Raw genomic sequence first — 14936 nt, 5'->3', positions numbered from 1 at the left:
TCCTTACTGTCACCAAGACCTGCTCGTCATATTAGGCTGTAAAGATTGACATGTAGTGCACTAATTTTAGGCTTGTGTTCAATTTTCACTCTCTTCCATTTTCTCATTCTGTTAACGGTGAAAATTGTACTAGAAGCACAAAGCTGACATGAGACATGTGAATTAAAGCAGCAGACATGCTGGTAATTTTGCCACCAGTCACTGACAAACGCATGGAGGGAAAATGTGATCTAATGCTGTGATTGTTAGTAAAAAGGGACACCTTTTCTGGTTGTGGCTAAAAAGTTCCTTTCACTTATCTTCTCATCACAGACATGTAATTCATTCTTGGCATCTAACAGGGAAATATATGGCAATAATTTTGTGGAAGTGGAAGCAGAGAAATGATATGTTTTGTCCTATTATCCCAGAGGGTGTTTTACTGGAAATACTTTAAAGTCCTAAAATGCTTAGAGAATATGATGATTAATGTATTACCAAATGTCAAATCCACTGGCATCTATATGCCTTAAATAATAACCCTACTACTAGATTTGATCTATTTGTTTCACTTCTTGTAGTTTAGAAGGTCTGTCTGTCTAGCATTTATTTTAATCATAATTCTTATGAGTTATTCTTATAATTTAAATTCCATATTATTTCTGGAATGTTAATTACATCTGCAAACAGATAACAAACAGTTACTTTCACCAAAGCATGATGGGAGTTTTATTTTGAGCAGTGACAGGAAAGCTCACTGCACATCTGCTGTCCCAGTAGAAATACATTTCATGGAGAACATTAAACTGCCTAACATTCTTTAAAAACTTTGCAGTTTCAGAACCCAACCCCTGACTTCTTTTGACAAGAGTATAAGAGATGTGTATCACAATCTGCAAGTCAGAGTTAAACCTTTATAAAATAATGATGCACATAAGCCACTGTTTTTCTCCAGCATTTGTTGAAAAAATAAGGCAGCTCAGTGAATTGGGGCCATTCTGTCAAAGTTCCACTGCTTGATTTTGTAATATTACTTTAGTTAAAAAAAAATCACAGTCATGAAGTCAGTTTATTACAGTGGTAAAAGTTATTCAGTTGTACTATCCAGGATTATGTGCAGGTTTTATCCCAAAACAGGTAATGAAAGTTATCTGAATTATAGGGCAGGGCTAGCGCAATGCTTCAGTAAATATAATAGCGCTTTGAGTGCTTAGTGAGAGTAGAAAAGCGCTATATAAGAACCAGTCAATTTACCATTTACCATGGTGTTTCATAGTTCCCTGTCTGCCTCGAGGTAAGTCAATCGCTTTCTTATCAATTTGTTTTGATTACTGATGCTAGTCTTTCCAAGTCAAATAAAGGCTTCAAAGTACCTGAAGACCTGAATATAAGAGATGGATGTTAAAATTCACATTGGCTAGTGCTTCACAGTCAACAAACGAGAGTTAAATCTACTTCTTCGTTTTTTGTTTTTTGTTGAACAATAACAGATTGTTGAAACAAGTGAACATAATTCATTGAAGTACACATTCTCAGAAATAAACTATATTGCTGGTAAACTCCAAAGAAGGCAGAGCATGGCAGATCGTAGAACCTACAATGGTAGGGCAAAACAGTCTTGGAGTCTAGATGCTGCTGATGGTGGAGATGAAGAACTAATATAGTGACTTAGATGGGGTGGAGATGAGTTGGAGCCAGGTTGCAACAAAGAGTCTGAAAGGCAGAGTGACAGAAGAACACAGAGATTTGAAGGATGGACATCCGAAGACTGATTAGCTTGCAAATGGTGAGCAAGAAAATGAATGGTCAGAGTAATGAAGATAGAATTGACATTGAGAAGGGAACAAGAAGAATAGGCAAGCAGCTCAAATGACCAAGAATTCAATCAGGCAGTAGAATACAGATTTCACGTCAGAGTTTTGCTTTGCAGCTGTACCATCCATTGGGTCGTATTCCTTTGTTTTGAACACCTAGAATTGGGCTTTGTCCAAAAGCAAGCAGTTCTCGTTATTGTAATTCTAGCACAACACTTCCAGAGTTCAAACTATAACATTAGTATTTCACATCTCTCCGTTTGCCTCAAGGTAGAACGACCTTTTCCCCAGCAATTTACCCTAATTCCTCCTGTCAGATTCCAAAGTCTTCCCAAGCCAGGCAGAGGCTCAGATCCCTTAAGAACTGTCATCCAAAATGGTTGAATTCAAGGTTACGTATATCTGCTATCTGGGCAACTTGGATTAGACAAAGACTTGAGGTTAGAGCAGTCAAGTAGTAACCTGTGAGGTGCTGGTTTGTGTCCCTGTTTGCATGCTTTCTCTGATTGATATAAATAAGATAAATTCCAAAGATGTAGGATGTAAATCAAAGCAGAATGCAATTATTTGCAAATCTCATAAATCCATATTTTATTTTAAAAAGATATTTACACAGATATTTTACTTTTTCATGAAAAATAATAACTCAATTTAATCTCAGCAGTACATCTCAATAAACTTTGGATGGGGGCAATAAAAAGCTGTAACCCCATGTTGCAACTAATTGGGTTAATAGAGAACATGTTAGTAACATAAGCATTTATAAAAATAATATCTTACAGAGTTTCTTTGGAGTAAAGATGGGCAGAGATTCACCAATCTGCAAAAAAAAATGCATCTACAAATTGTGGAACAATTTCAGTAAAATGTTCCTCAACATAAAATTGACGCCTTTGAACATCAAGCACTGATTATACTTATACTATAATATCATCATTGAAAGAGTCCCACAATCTGGAGAAAGATCTGCTTGCAAGGGACAATGTTGAAAATCAATATTAGGTGCCGTGATCTGAGTAATGTCCTCAGTAATGTCCAACCCCCAAAAGAACTCAGCCTGCCCAACAGATGAAGCTGACTTTGGCCCCTGTTGCAAAAGTTTGAGTGTTACGTGACCAGTCCAGTTTAGTGTTACAAGGTGAACTCCCAGCAGTTTGTTCCTGACCCTGATGTTCAACAATGTGATGGGAGTTTTCTCTGGAAGTCAACCACCATCTGCTTCATATAACTGGTGTTTGAGTTCACACTAGATGACAAAGTCAGTGATGACCTTCCTGTTCTCCAGATCATTCTCCTCAGATACACAACCACTGATGACTTTATCATAAGAGAACTTCTGGAGGTGACATTTAGTGATGTTGTATCTGAAGTCCGATATAAAGAGTTAAAAGGAAGGGAGAGAGCACTCTTTCTGCTCGGTGACAGCTCGTACTCTCCTTTTTCTCCCTCCCTCGCTCACAGACACATAACGGGTATGGCAGTCAATTCTCCCTGCAGCACTACATTGCCCATGAGGCTACATTCTTTAGGGCGATGCCTGTAACACTCTCTTATTGCTTTCATATTAAATAAATTTTTTTTATATTTCTTCACGTCATTATGAGACGCAAGATTGAGACACAGGCATTTGAGCCTCTTAATTCGTGTTTTGTTTGAGTTTCCACCGGCGTGGAATTGCCAAAAATAGCGAGGGCATAGCCTAACAAAGGAAAGAGGAAAATACCGCCGTGTAATCCTTTTATTTCAACAAAGTAACTGTATTCTGAATACCCCCTTTTTAAACGGTAACTGTAACGGAATACAGTTACTCATATTTTGTATTTTAAATACGTAACGGAGGTGCATGTATTCCGTTACTCCCCAACACTGCCTGTGGACTACATATTACATCCCAGTCTGTGGTTTTGAAGCAGTCACTCAGCCTCTCACTGGTCTCCTCTGACAAGATCTTCACAGATCAGGTAAGATTTTGTCACGGACATTATCTCAAAAAACCCCAAAAAACTTTTTGGAAAACATGTAAACCTCTGAGCTAAAGAGGAGAGGGACTCGCTGCATCTCTGACAGTATGGGCATGTTTGAGTGCCTTTGGACTTCTTACACATCTGGACAGGCACCAATGCTGAAAAGTATATACAGGTTTTAGAGCAACATATACTCCTATCCAGACAACTTTTTCAGGCGTGGCTTGGCATATTTCAGCAAGATAATACTAAATCACTTGCTGCAGCTATTAAAATAGCGTCATGAAACAAAAATGTGACAGTGAATACCCAGGACTGTTGCCCAGCTAGACTCTTATATCGCACAAAGATGGGACAATGTTCCTCTCCAAAGTCCAGGATCTGGTCTCCAGGCAAATACAGACTGTTGTTGAAAGAAGAAGGAATACTACACTGTGGTAAAAACACAGCCATTAACGTGGTACACTTAGTTGGTTTAAAAATGTGATAATTTTCAAGTTCTCATGTGATTAAAATATGGGTTTTCAGCGATTCTGTTTTCATTTAGATTTTATACATCGTCCCAAACTTTTTTGGTGTTATCTAATAATTAACAAAGATCTTGATTTCACCAATATTAAAAACACCAATTTGTTCAAATTCATATAGCACCTGTACTGTTAAAGAACTGGAGTCATTTAGTCTCTATAAAACCTCAGAACAACCTTTGTGTGACTGCCAAGATGCTTTTGACAAATACTGATTTAACTAATCCCTTTATACTGGCAGCAATAGCAAGACAAAAATCATAAATAACTAAAGTTCATTTACTTATTTAATTAGATTTAATTTACTAAAATGCTATATAATATCTCACCATTTTCTCTTCAAAGAAAAGATCCAAGTGCTCATTAGATATAGAACTAATTTTTATGTTGTTATTCTGTTTGTTTAGTGCAGTCTTTTCAGAAAAACACACAAAAAACCCCATTTTAAAACAGTAATTAAAACACTTAATGACAGTTGTAAGCAGTTACAGTTTCTCTCTTGGTGCTTAACAGCCAATCAGAAAACTCTCAAAATGATTTAACTGAAATAACAGACTTACCAACCAAAACTGGTTAGTAAATAACATGAAAGGAGGGCATTACAACATGTCTTACCAGGACGAAGAGACAAAAACAGGCAAACTGAATAATAATTTCTCTTTGTTAACCTCTGAGTTTTCTCTGCTATTTCTTTATTTAGTTTTAATGTTTTCTGTGCAGTCATTAGTTTTTTTTCTCTTTTTTTCAAATCAGCTGCATCACACACGATATCGTGTGTACACAGCAAAAACTGTAGTGTTGAATCAACTCCCACAGAGTTGATTTTAACATTTTTTCAGGGTTTATATAGCTCCACACTCTACAGAGTTGAATTAACATTTTCAAAATAGTTAATTATTTAACACTTTGTCAGAGTTCCTTCTTTAAAACTGGGTTAAATTAACACTGAGCAAATTATTATTAACACCATGTCTGAGTTAATTTTTAACTCACCAAACTGGGTTAAATTAACACTACACAGATTGAAAAATAACACTACTTTAACTCTTTAATCTTTTATTAAGGTAGTTTTAATCCCTAAAAGAACTATTTATGTAATAGATTAACATAACTTTTTAACGACAACAAGTACAATCATGAGAATAATTTCAAGAAAACTGTACATTGTCCAAAAACATTTATTATCATGCTTCTTTTTCCCAGAAAGTGAATCAAAACATAATAAATGAAGATATAATGTACAAACTTTCATCTGCAGCACTGTATGAGTTTTGAATATCAAATGGTCTGTGACATTTGAGTTCAGTTATTTTTATGACACACCGTTCTTCAGTTTGTACTACTTTGAATGCATGGTGATGTTCATCAAAGTTTTCAGTAAAGAGTTTGTGTGTCAACAAAAAAATGTCATTTTCAACCATAAGTGTATCAATTATTTGACAAAAGACTGGCATGTCTTCCTCCATTGTACTGCAAACAACGAGTCCAGCTTTGTACTCTACACCATCAATTTTAACCCAACTTGTTGAGAAAACATCTTTTGATAATAGCATTTCACTATTGACCACACTTTCACCTCTTAAAGAAAATGATTTAATTGGCCCAAACTCCTTCTGTTTAAGAGAAAAGGTTTCCCAGTGATAAGCAATGGCCATCTGATGCCGTTTAGCAAGCGATTTGGTGAGGTTTTTGAAATTTTTGAAATAATCTTTGAACAACTTGTGCTTAGCTTCAAACCTCATACTCCACATATACAGTAAAGGGCCAATTTTTCGAATACAGGATGGGTAATGAATCATAAAATGATGCTTAGGAATCAAGTTTCTGTGTGGATACGTGTGCTTAAATAGTTTGTGGTGGTCAATAATCAAATTCTTCAAATATATAGTCATTCCCAGAGTGAGACAAGGTGAAAAAACAATGTTCATTATTTGAAGTAACAACAATAACAAATTCCAGTGTCTGTTCCCTGCAGGAATAATGTCACCAAACAAAAGTGGGATGTTTTTCACAAGACAGAATGTCTGGATAGAGTTCAAACCAATGCTATTGCCAGCACTGTCCAATATGATTTTAGTGGGCCGGTTTTTTCTTTCTAAAAATCCATAGTCAAAACCATAAATCCTAGAAAGCAAGTTCTGTTCTGATATGAAGTGTTGCGTAAGATACTCAAAAAGCAATTTGACCTCATACTGAGCCACACCTTCAAGAAGGTCATGCATTATATCAAATGAGTAGTTATTGCAAATATGGTAATACTGCAATGAATTGAGTGCAGAATTTCTTTTCAACCCATACAGTGACTTCAATTTAGGATCTTCCCGAAGAGACTGGCAATGTATGTCAAACAAATCTTTCCCACGAAGAATAATTTTAGGATCATCCTCACTGTACACCATTTGACAATCATTCTTCTCAATCAAACAAAGGCGACAGAAATGACGGCTACTGAACGACTCATTAAAACCAAGAATTGAGTGCATCCCTAGGTTATCTCCAGTGATCTGTGATATTGTGCCATATACCTGCTCATCAGAAAATGGAAGACTTAGCCCTTGGCTTTCCAGTTTTTTGACATCATTTATCAGTGGTTCCAGTATAACATCAAAACCATACTTTTGCAGATCTGGTGTGTGGAAAAGTGACACTAAATGAATGTTCATCAAAATGGAATTAAATTTTGGGGGCAAGTTTCTTATAACAAAATAAATACAGCCAATTTTGTGAATTCCGCGTTTAGAGCCAAGAGGATTGGCTGTTTCAAAGTCATCATAGTATAGCTGAATTTGTAATGCATGCCTTTTGGCTGAAAACAAAGGGTGAGTTTTAAAGTAACTTCCATCACAAAAGTCATGATAAGCATCAGGCTCTGAGCTACACTCTCTCTGCAGGAAAACACAAATCTCTGGATTTCTAAACATGAACTTCAAAGACTCCAAAATAGGTACATATATAAAAGTATCCTTCACAGGTACTTGATCATAAGTACCAAACTTCTGATTTCGCCTGATGTCATACCTCACTCCAAGTGTTATTTCTCTAGGTTCTACAACTCCCCATTTTAGATTGAAGTATTTATTTCGTTTCCATTCTGTGTTCAGATTGGTGAAAGGGTTTTCAAAATTTTCAAAACATTCATTTATTAAAGATATGCTGGAGTCCTTTGTGGGTAACGCAGAAAGAATGGCCTGCTTTGCTTCTGAGCGAAGCTCACTTGTTAATTCCTCCAAATCGCCTACAAGTGAGGATACTAAACTGTTAGAAAGGCCACTACCCTGCAGTTTGGCCACAATGGATGCACAGATTTCTTTGGATGAATCCCTTGTAAGTACTGAATCAATGCTCACTGGAACACTGGAAGAACTAGACTCTGGAAGAACACTGGGAGAACTGTGAGGAAGATAAGAGGAATTAAACTGGTCCTCCAAAGCAGGTGAAACTGTGTCATTAGAAAAAGAAGCAATGGCTGAAGTTCGATCATTGTGGTCAACATTGCTGTGAAAACTGAGGTGCTTCCTAAAGCCTGCATAAGTTTGGAACTGAAGCCTGCAGCCTGGCTGCCAACAACATAACTTAAACTTAGGTCCAGGATAATAACCATGTTCACCTCTTAAATGTGAAATCAGCTGCTGACTGCTGAGATAAGCTCTCTTACACAAAAAACATGTCAGCATTTTAATGATTTTTACTTAGGTTGTGAGAAGAATTTCCTGGTTAAGGATTTTGGCTCTCAAGTCACGCACTCTTGGGGACTCCTTCATTTTCCCCATATCAATATTGTATACTGTTGTCTGCAGAAATGTGTAGAAATTCACAAGTGCAGCATCATAAGACACATTGAACACAAAATGAGCTTTAAAAAGCTCATCAAATGCCCCAAGGGAGCGGCTGGCCTGGCAGGGGATGAGACGCTTGTCTATGGCAACATAGAAGCTGTCGACCTTCCTCTTCTGGCGCCCAACAGCCAGGAGGTATGGCTGCTGACTCTGCTGATTCTGGAGATGCTCTTCCAAACTGCAGCAAGACTGGAGTTGAGACAAAGATACTGAGCATTAGACACAGGAGCAAGTCAGAGATAATAGCATCACAGAAATGAGTATGTAAACCTCCTTTGTAAGCTCAACTGTAATTTGTTTCATTCACCTCTTAACCAGTGACATGACAACTTATGACAAAAACTATAAATATTAAATTACCTTATGAAAGACTACAAGTCTCTCAACAGCATCAGAGGCGCTGATTTTTTGATACTTTGGTCCTCCTGGGGGTGGCGGAAGTAGATGTAACAGTAACAACAGGGAGGCCATGTCTTGGTCAAAGGCTGCGGCCAAAGAGTCACAAGAATCAATTGACAGCAAATCTTTCAAATGCAATTTTTAAGGAGAACTAGAAACACTTCCTAAGAAAGTTGAAATGTGCTGTCATAAACATTAAACTAACAGCTAAAGAAAACTGATGAAGCAAAGCTAACAGGTGAATGAATTGGTATTTATTAATAGAATCCTGATGCTATTGAACTTTAACTGCTTATAGCAAATCATATTTAACAAACTCACTTGCTGCCTCATCAAGATCACTTCCTGGTGGACTCTCTGCTGACTGCACCAATTGACGCAACTCTACTGTTGAGGTGAGCTGCTTGGCCTCTTTGATGATTTGATACCTAAAGATTGGATCCCATTTCTGAAGCAGCCTGGTAGATATCTCATCATCAAACAGGAGAGTGAAGTCTTGATTCACCTTTAAGAAAGAAAATCTACTACTGCCACATTCATCTTGAAATTTAAAGTGATATTAAAAATTCCACTGAATATTCTCACCAATCCTCTTGTATCCAAGAATCTTGGGAAGATAGACAGGATATCAAGACTTTTGTCAGGATCATTGATGACCTTCTGACGATGCTGAAAGGTCTCTCTCATCTTCTGGAAAAATCAAGGAAGTGTCGGATGTATGTTTCAGCAAAGAGATGGCCTCCTGGCAAGCATCTCCATCAAGCTGCATGTCGACATTAATGGGCCTTTGGTAATTTGGGCCCCCTGAAGAAAAACACACAAACATAAAAGCATAGGTGCTGATCAGATAGGTAAATGAAAACAAAATAGTATCTAATGTAAATGAGCACATTATCTAGTTTGTGGACACTTAATTTCTTACCTCCTTGAGTAAAGCCAGTGGAGCTACTTGGTGGTGCAGATCCTCTTCTAGTCTTTCTCTGTATCGTTTTCAAACGCCAAGAAATGTATCCAGTGCTGCTTGCAGCATCATAGAAGTGTTCCTAAAATGTAAATACATTCAAAAATAATGTGTTGTCAATCTGAAAATTTTTAGAACTTAAATGTCAACACACACAAATCCCAATGATGCACAGCATGAAAATTATGTAAACAAAGTGCAATAGTAGTGACTATACATAGCCTTTCTTGGAGTATGGGTCTTTCAGGGATGGGAACAATGTCACTACCCCTAGCGCGTACTGTTCTCTAACAGCTTTGGTGGGGAGGTGCCTGAAAAACGATTTTAAATTAACATGCTTAAGTAATGGCAAAATAGTAACTTGTATTTAAAAAAAAATAAAATGCACAAATAGAACACACATACCCATGGCAATCAATCATGTGAGCCACTATTATATTGACCATTTTTCTTCTGGTAGCATCTGTTAGAGTTTGTGTTGTGTGATATTCCTGGAGAACCTCTTCACCACCTGAATTGGTTCCAAGTACACCTTCAATTAACTTGAGAAAAAAAAAGATGCAAAAAGTGAGGAATAGCTTTTCTACATATTAAGAATAATGAAGTAGAAAAAATACTATGAGAACTGAGTTTTGTCACAACCTTTTTAGCAGATGCTGCATCAACAGTACCCTCAACTCTTGTTTTCTTCCTGGGACCCTCATCTAGAAGTATAGTTGATGTACTTGCATTTGAGCTGAAGCTTGAGTCAGAACAATCAGATGCAGAAGACAAGGAGTAATCAGAAAATTCTAAAAGGAAAAAACAACATTATTCTGTAAGGTGTAGAAAAACAAATCTGGCTGCAGATTTTTAACTAACAAGGCAACATCACACTGCAGGCCTGACTCATTTAAATTAACTGATCTCAATGTTCAAACAGCTGATTGGTCAAATTGTGTGCTCCTGATTATTTGGAACAACCAGCAGCCACGCAGCCACACAGCCCTTCCCCATGTCTGGTGTTGAGCTTGCCCCTTTAAATTTCTCACCATCACTTGAGAAAACTGTTATGACCACAGTGCCTTGGCTGATAAGATCACTGAAAATCACTTCATCAACTTCTGTCCCTGTTGCATCTTTGTACACTACTTTTGCATCAGGTGGCAGGCAAAATCTCTCGATGACTGGAAAAAATAAGATATATCTGAGTGCACCTTTTAAGTAAACTGTTCTTGCCTCACATTCACTAAAGTGATACACCACTGTATGATTCAAGAGACTTGGCGAAACGCCCTACAAAAAATTCTGTCCCCCCAACTAAAATTAGGTAAGATATAAACAAACCTTTTTCATGAAACTGCATAAACTCAAAACGCCCATCAACCTCTTCCAACTTCACATACTTCTGCTGTTGGCAGTATCGAACCTGGACCAGCATTTTACTGGGATAAAATAATAACAAAGATGGCATAGTATTTGACATTTAGAGCAATTCAAGCACAAATGATTAAAACACTGACATATACCGTACATGGTGATTAATACTGACCATGCGTTTGAATTTCACTGCAATAACATTTAATGTTATCAAATAAACCTGTGTCTGTCCATGCAGGAGTCCAATTGATACATAACACAATACAAAATACACGTTAATCTATGGTGTAGTTTACACCAGACACGGAGTGCTACGAAGCGATTGTTTCGGTATCTGGTCTATTTTTTGCGTGGGCCACGCATGTTCCGCAGGAAGTTACACCAAGACACACAAGACAATCCAGGCAATTTTGAAGATAAAAGCTATTCTCCAAAATAAAATACTGCGATTGACAAATGCGATCAGATTTGTGTATGAAAAGAGACAATAGAGATGAAAATGAACACATAGCAAAGGAGGGGACAGCCTAACTGACTATGTTTGGGGCGGGTGTCTCAAAGGGAGAAGAGAGTGAGACAGAGAGAGAGACAGATTAGAGACAAGTCAGCGATGAACGATGTCAAAGTAAAAGCAGGAGTGACTAAAACAAGCTCTCTTCAATTATTTTGGGATGTTATTTACTTATCAATTGTGAAAAAATTACTCTGAATAAACAGAAGCAAAAACGCTCATGAACTGGCGTGGAGAAAGACGTGTCTGTGTGAACAGGGGAAAAGCTGAACGTGGCGCGGCGCTTCCACGTGCAGTGTCTACCGTCACTTACGAGTAAAAAGACATTAACATTAGCATTGGAGGCTAAATAGAATTTTCGACACATCTCCTCCTCTATTAAAGCTCGTTTTCAGCAACCGAACACCAAGAAACATCAAGAAAACCTCACTGCGCCGATAGAATACCGTGAATTTTATATAAGTTTGAATAACTTACCGTTTGTGTAAAATACTCCAAGCAGCACGGCAGGCATCCACCACGGTCTAACCAGCAGAAGCACATGGAAAATCGGCCCGGCAGAGCAAACTATTAATTGATCCACGGGTTTACCTGGGCAGAAGCCCAGGTGCCTACCAAGTTAAATAACTCTCTTCAGAGTTCATTTGCTTGGACTTGAATAACACTGTTTAATAACTCCAACACTGAACACTATTTGAATCAGAATGTGTTAAAATGACACTTTGAGAGTGGAAATCAACTCTAACATCTTTAACCCTGAAATTTTAACACTCCAGTTTTTGCTGTGTACAAATGCATAAAATACTATACAAAAAACAGAACAGTAGTAATTAAGAGGAGATAATGAACACTTCTTTTCAGAAGGATTTACATTTCATGCACTTACTTGACATTTTGACAGGGACACTAAATCTGTGTTTCCAAGTAAACACGCTGCGGTGTGAAGTCCAGAATGATCACTGAACAGAAAGTTTTACATTGTCCCAGCGTTGATTCATTGTTTTAACGCTTCAAAGCTAAGCATATCAAACCTGATACATGTGTTTTTGTGAGTCTTTGAGAATTCTACATTCCATTGTGATTTTTTCTCTCTGAAAAAACAAAATAAATTGCATGAAAGATTAATTAGATTATTTCATGGTTCAGAGTTAACTTCATATCTATTTACAGTTTGCTGGTATTTAAAGTAATACAAAGATAAAATAGGAAGAACTAGTAAAGGTTTAATAAGTTTTTATTCTTACAGAAACAATTAAAAAATATATTTATCTCCAAAAAGCTGACTAAGAACTGTTTTTAAATGTTTTATTACATTCGTTATTAAATGTTTTTTTAATCTAGATTCGTCACATCACAGCAATGTAAAATTTCAAGGTATTTACACACTTACGAGCTAAAAATAACTTAACCTGATTGTAATACGTACATTTATCCTGAGCGTATTTCCCTCACTGTTTTTTGAATAAATTATTTGAATGAATTATGTTATTCCATTCAACTGAGTTTAAGCTGCATTTTTCCCAAAACAGAACTCAAATGCCGTGTGGATGGATGGACAATATATATGATTCTGATCAAAATATTATATTGTTGTCCTGGTGATTTCATTACCATATATTATTATGGTATACAATGTAAAGAACTTGCATGTTGAATTTACAGTTCTTATGTTTATATAGAAATGTGAGCATTTCTCTGGCACGTGACGCTTTGTGACTTGGTTTAATGTTCAGTTTTGCCATCCTATCACACTTTCATAATTTCAGAAACAAAATTTACAACTAATGACAAAACTTAGAATGCAAGACATTACACATGAGATGAAGTTATCCAAAAATAGAATTCTATAAATATTGTGATTGTGATGCAGATACTATCAAAAGCAACTAATCGACCTGGCAAAAAAAGAGTGGTAAAGTTCGCCTGTGGAATTTGATATGAGAGAAAATGGGTTTGTTCTGGATAAGGGAGCAGCTTATTTACTGCCACTTTGAGCTGGAAATATTGACACGGATGCCAAAGCGTATGCAACGTATGCAAGTTAATGCAGGTGGTTGTCACTGATTTGACATATTTATTGTTCCTAGACCAAGTCTTTGAGCGTAACAAAGCCTGAATCCACCCATTGGGTGTCTCTGTCTCTTTATATTGGCTTCAACTCAAGTATGGAGAGTGTCACGTTGGCTCGACCCAACCATTTACATTGTTCTCTGCAAAGATCAGATGCCTGCCTGTGTCACCAGTTGAGAATCCAAAGGAAAAAATTTTAATAAACCATTTTTACTTGAAATATTTGTTATTGGATCAGGAGTGGAAATGTGAGACTTACAAATTATCCATCTTATATAATCTGCAATTTTCTTTCAGCTCTGCCACTCCTGAGAGAGACTTAAGTCGTGTCTATAACTGGCAGCTCAATATTTATCAAACTGAAGAGCCAGGCTGCAGTTTTAATTAGACATTCTTTACACACAGAAGCTGCAAGAGGCAATTGCACGACAATTAACAGTTACTTTTTTACTGTCACTCAGCTTTGATAAAACAGATTAAAAATTTAATATGTTCCTCATAGTCTGATTCTCCATCTTCTTGTCTTTTTTGTTTCCCCCAGACACTACAACAGATTAATTGTCAGAGAAATACATTGTAAAATTACGCCTGTACAAAAGATCCTGTTGCACTTCAAAAATCGCCAGAGCACACAAGTGTGTGTTCTTCAGTACACTCATCACATTGTTGCCATTTGTATTTTCCTGTCACTTGCTCTTTAGCAGGGCTGACATTCCCAAATGACAGGCTGAGCCGAAGCTTAACCATTCATATAACTGTTCTAGGAAAAAAATTATAGGTGATCTTAAATCTGACTGCTAAAGAGCTAAATGTATTTGGCAGCTTCTCCTGCTCTAATTTGGTTTGTAAGTGCAGGTTGCCATATGGAGCAGCTGCTGCAGGATTTTCAGCATTTGTGGAGGAAGGAATTACAGCTTTGTTAAGCTCAAGATGGGAAACCAGTATGTTTACTTTAACATACAGTATTTGTTGGTTTTGCTTTTGTTGTCTTTGACTTCTTAAGATACATACATTGCACAAAGAAACACAATTGTAAGGTAGAAATGCACAATTTACTGAACTGTATAGTTAAAGGAAATATTTTAGGACTCTGCAAAGGCAAAAAGAAAAAGAATATTTTCATGTCCGCATTACCAGTAAGGACTCGCACATGATGACAGTAGGCTTTCTATCAGACGAGGCTCATCTGTTCAGTGAGTCCTCTTTCAAATCAAATATGATTCAATATTCTAGTCTATTAGTAGCACAGTATTGAGTATTATTGAGACAAATTTAATATTTCTTTTAAAATAGTTCACGGTCCACAGTTGCAGTATGGGGCATTTATGACATATTATTTGGAAAGAGGAATGCAGTATTTCAGCAGTACTTGTATGGTCTGTTAATGCTTTTTTTCTGGTTTCCTATAATATTACATATAAAAAAGAGCCATATGTTCCAGATGGCGTGTGGGGATGTAATGGATTGATTTGATTAATTTTCATTGAAATCAAGCTATCAGAATGATAACTGAAAT

General features: G+C 36.8%; 1 protein-coding gene and 1 pseudogene across 1 annotated transcript in view; one reads left to right on the top strand and one right to left on the bottom strand.

Moving 5' to 3' along the window:
• The window catches only part of ar (androgen receptor), a 38350-nt gene that overhangs the window by 10403 nt on the left and 13011 nt on the right, over nucleotides 1-14936 (top strand). The gene's annotated exons all lie outside the window — the stretch shown is intronic.
• LOC106674983 (uncharacterized) lies at nucleotides 5429-12161 on the bottom strand (annotated as a pseudogene).

Source organism: Maylandia zebra, linkage group LG10 (genome assembly GCF_041146795.1).
Source record: "Maylandia zebra isolate NMK-2024a linkage group LG10, Mzebra_GT3a, whole genome shotgun sequence".
Taxonomy (NCBI): domain Eukaryota; kingdom Metazoa; phylum Chordata; class Actinopteri; order Cichliformes; family Cichlidae; genus Maylandia; species Maylandia zebra.
This window is presented reverse-complemented; position numbering and strand designations above follow the sequence as displayed.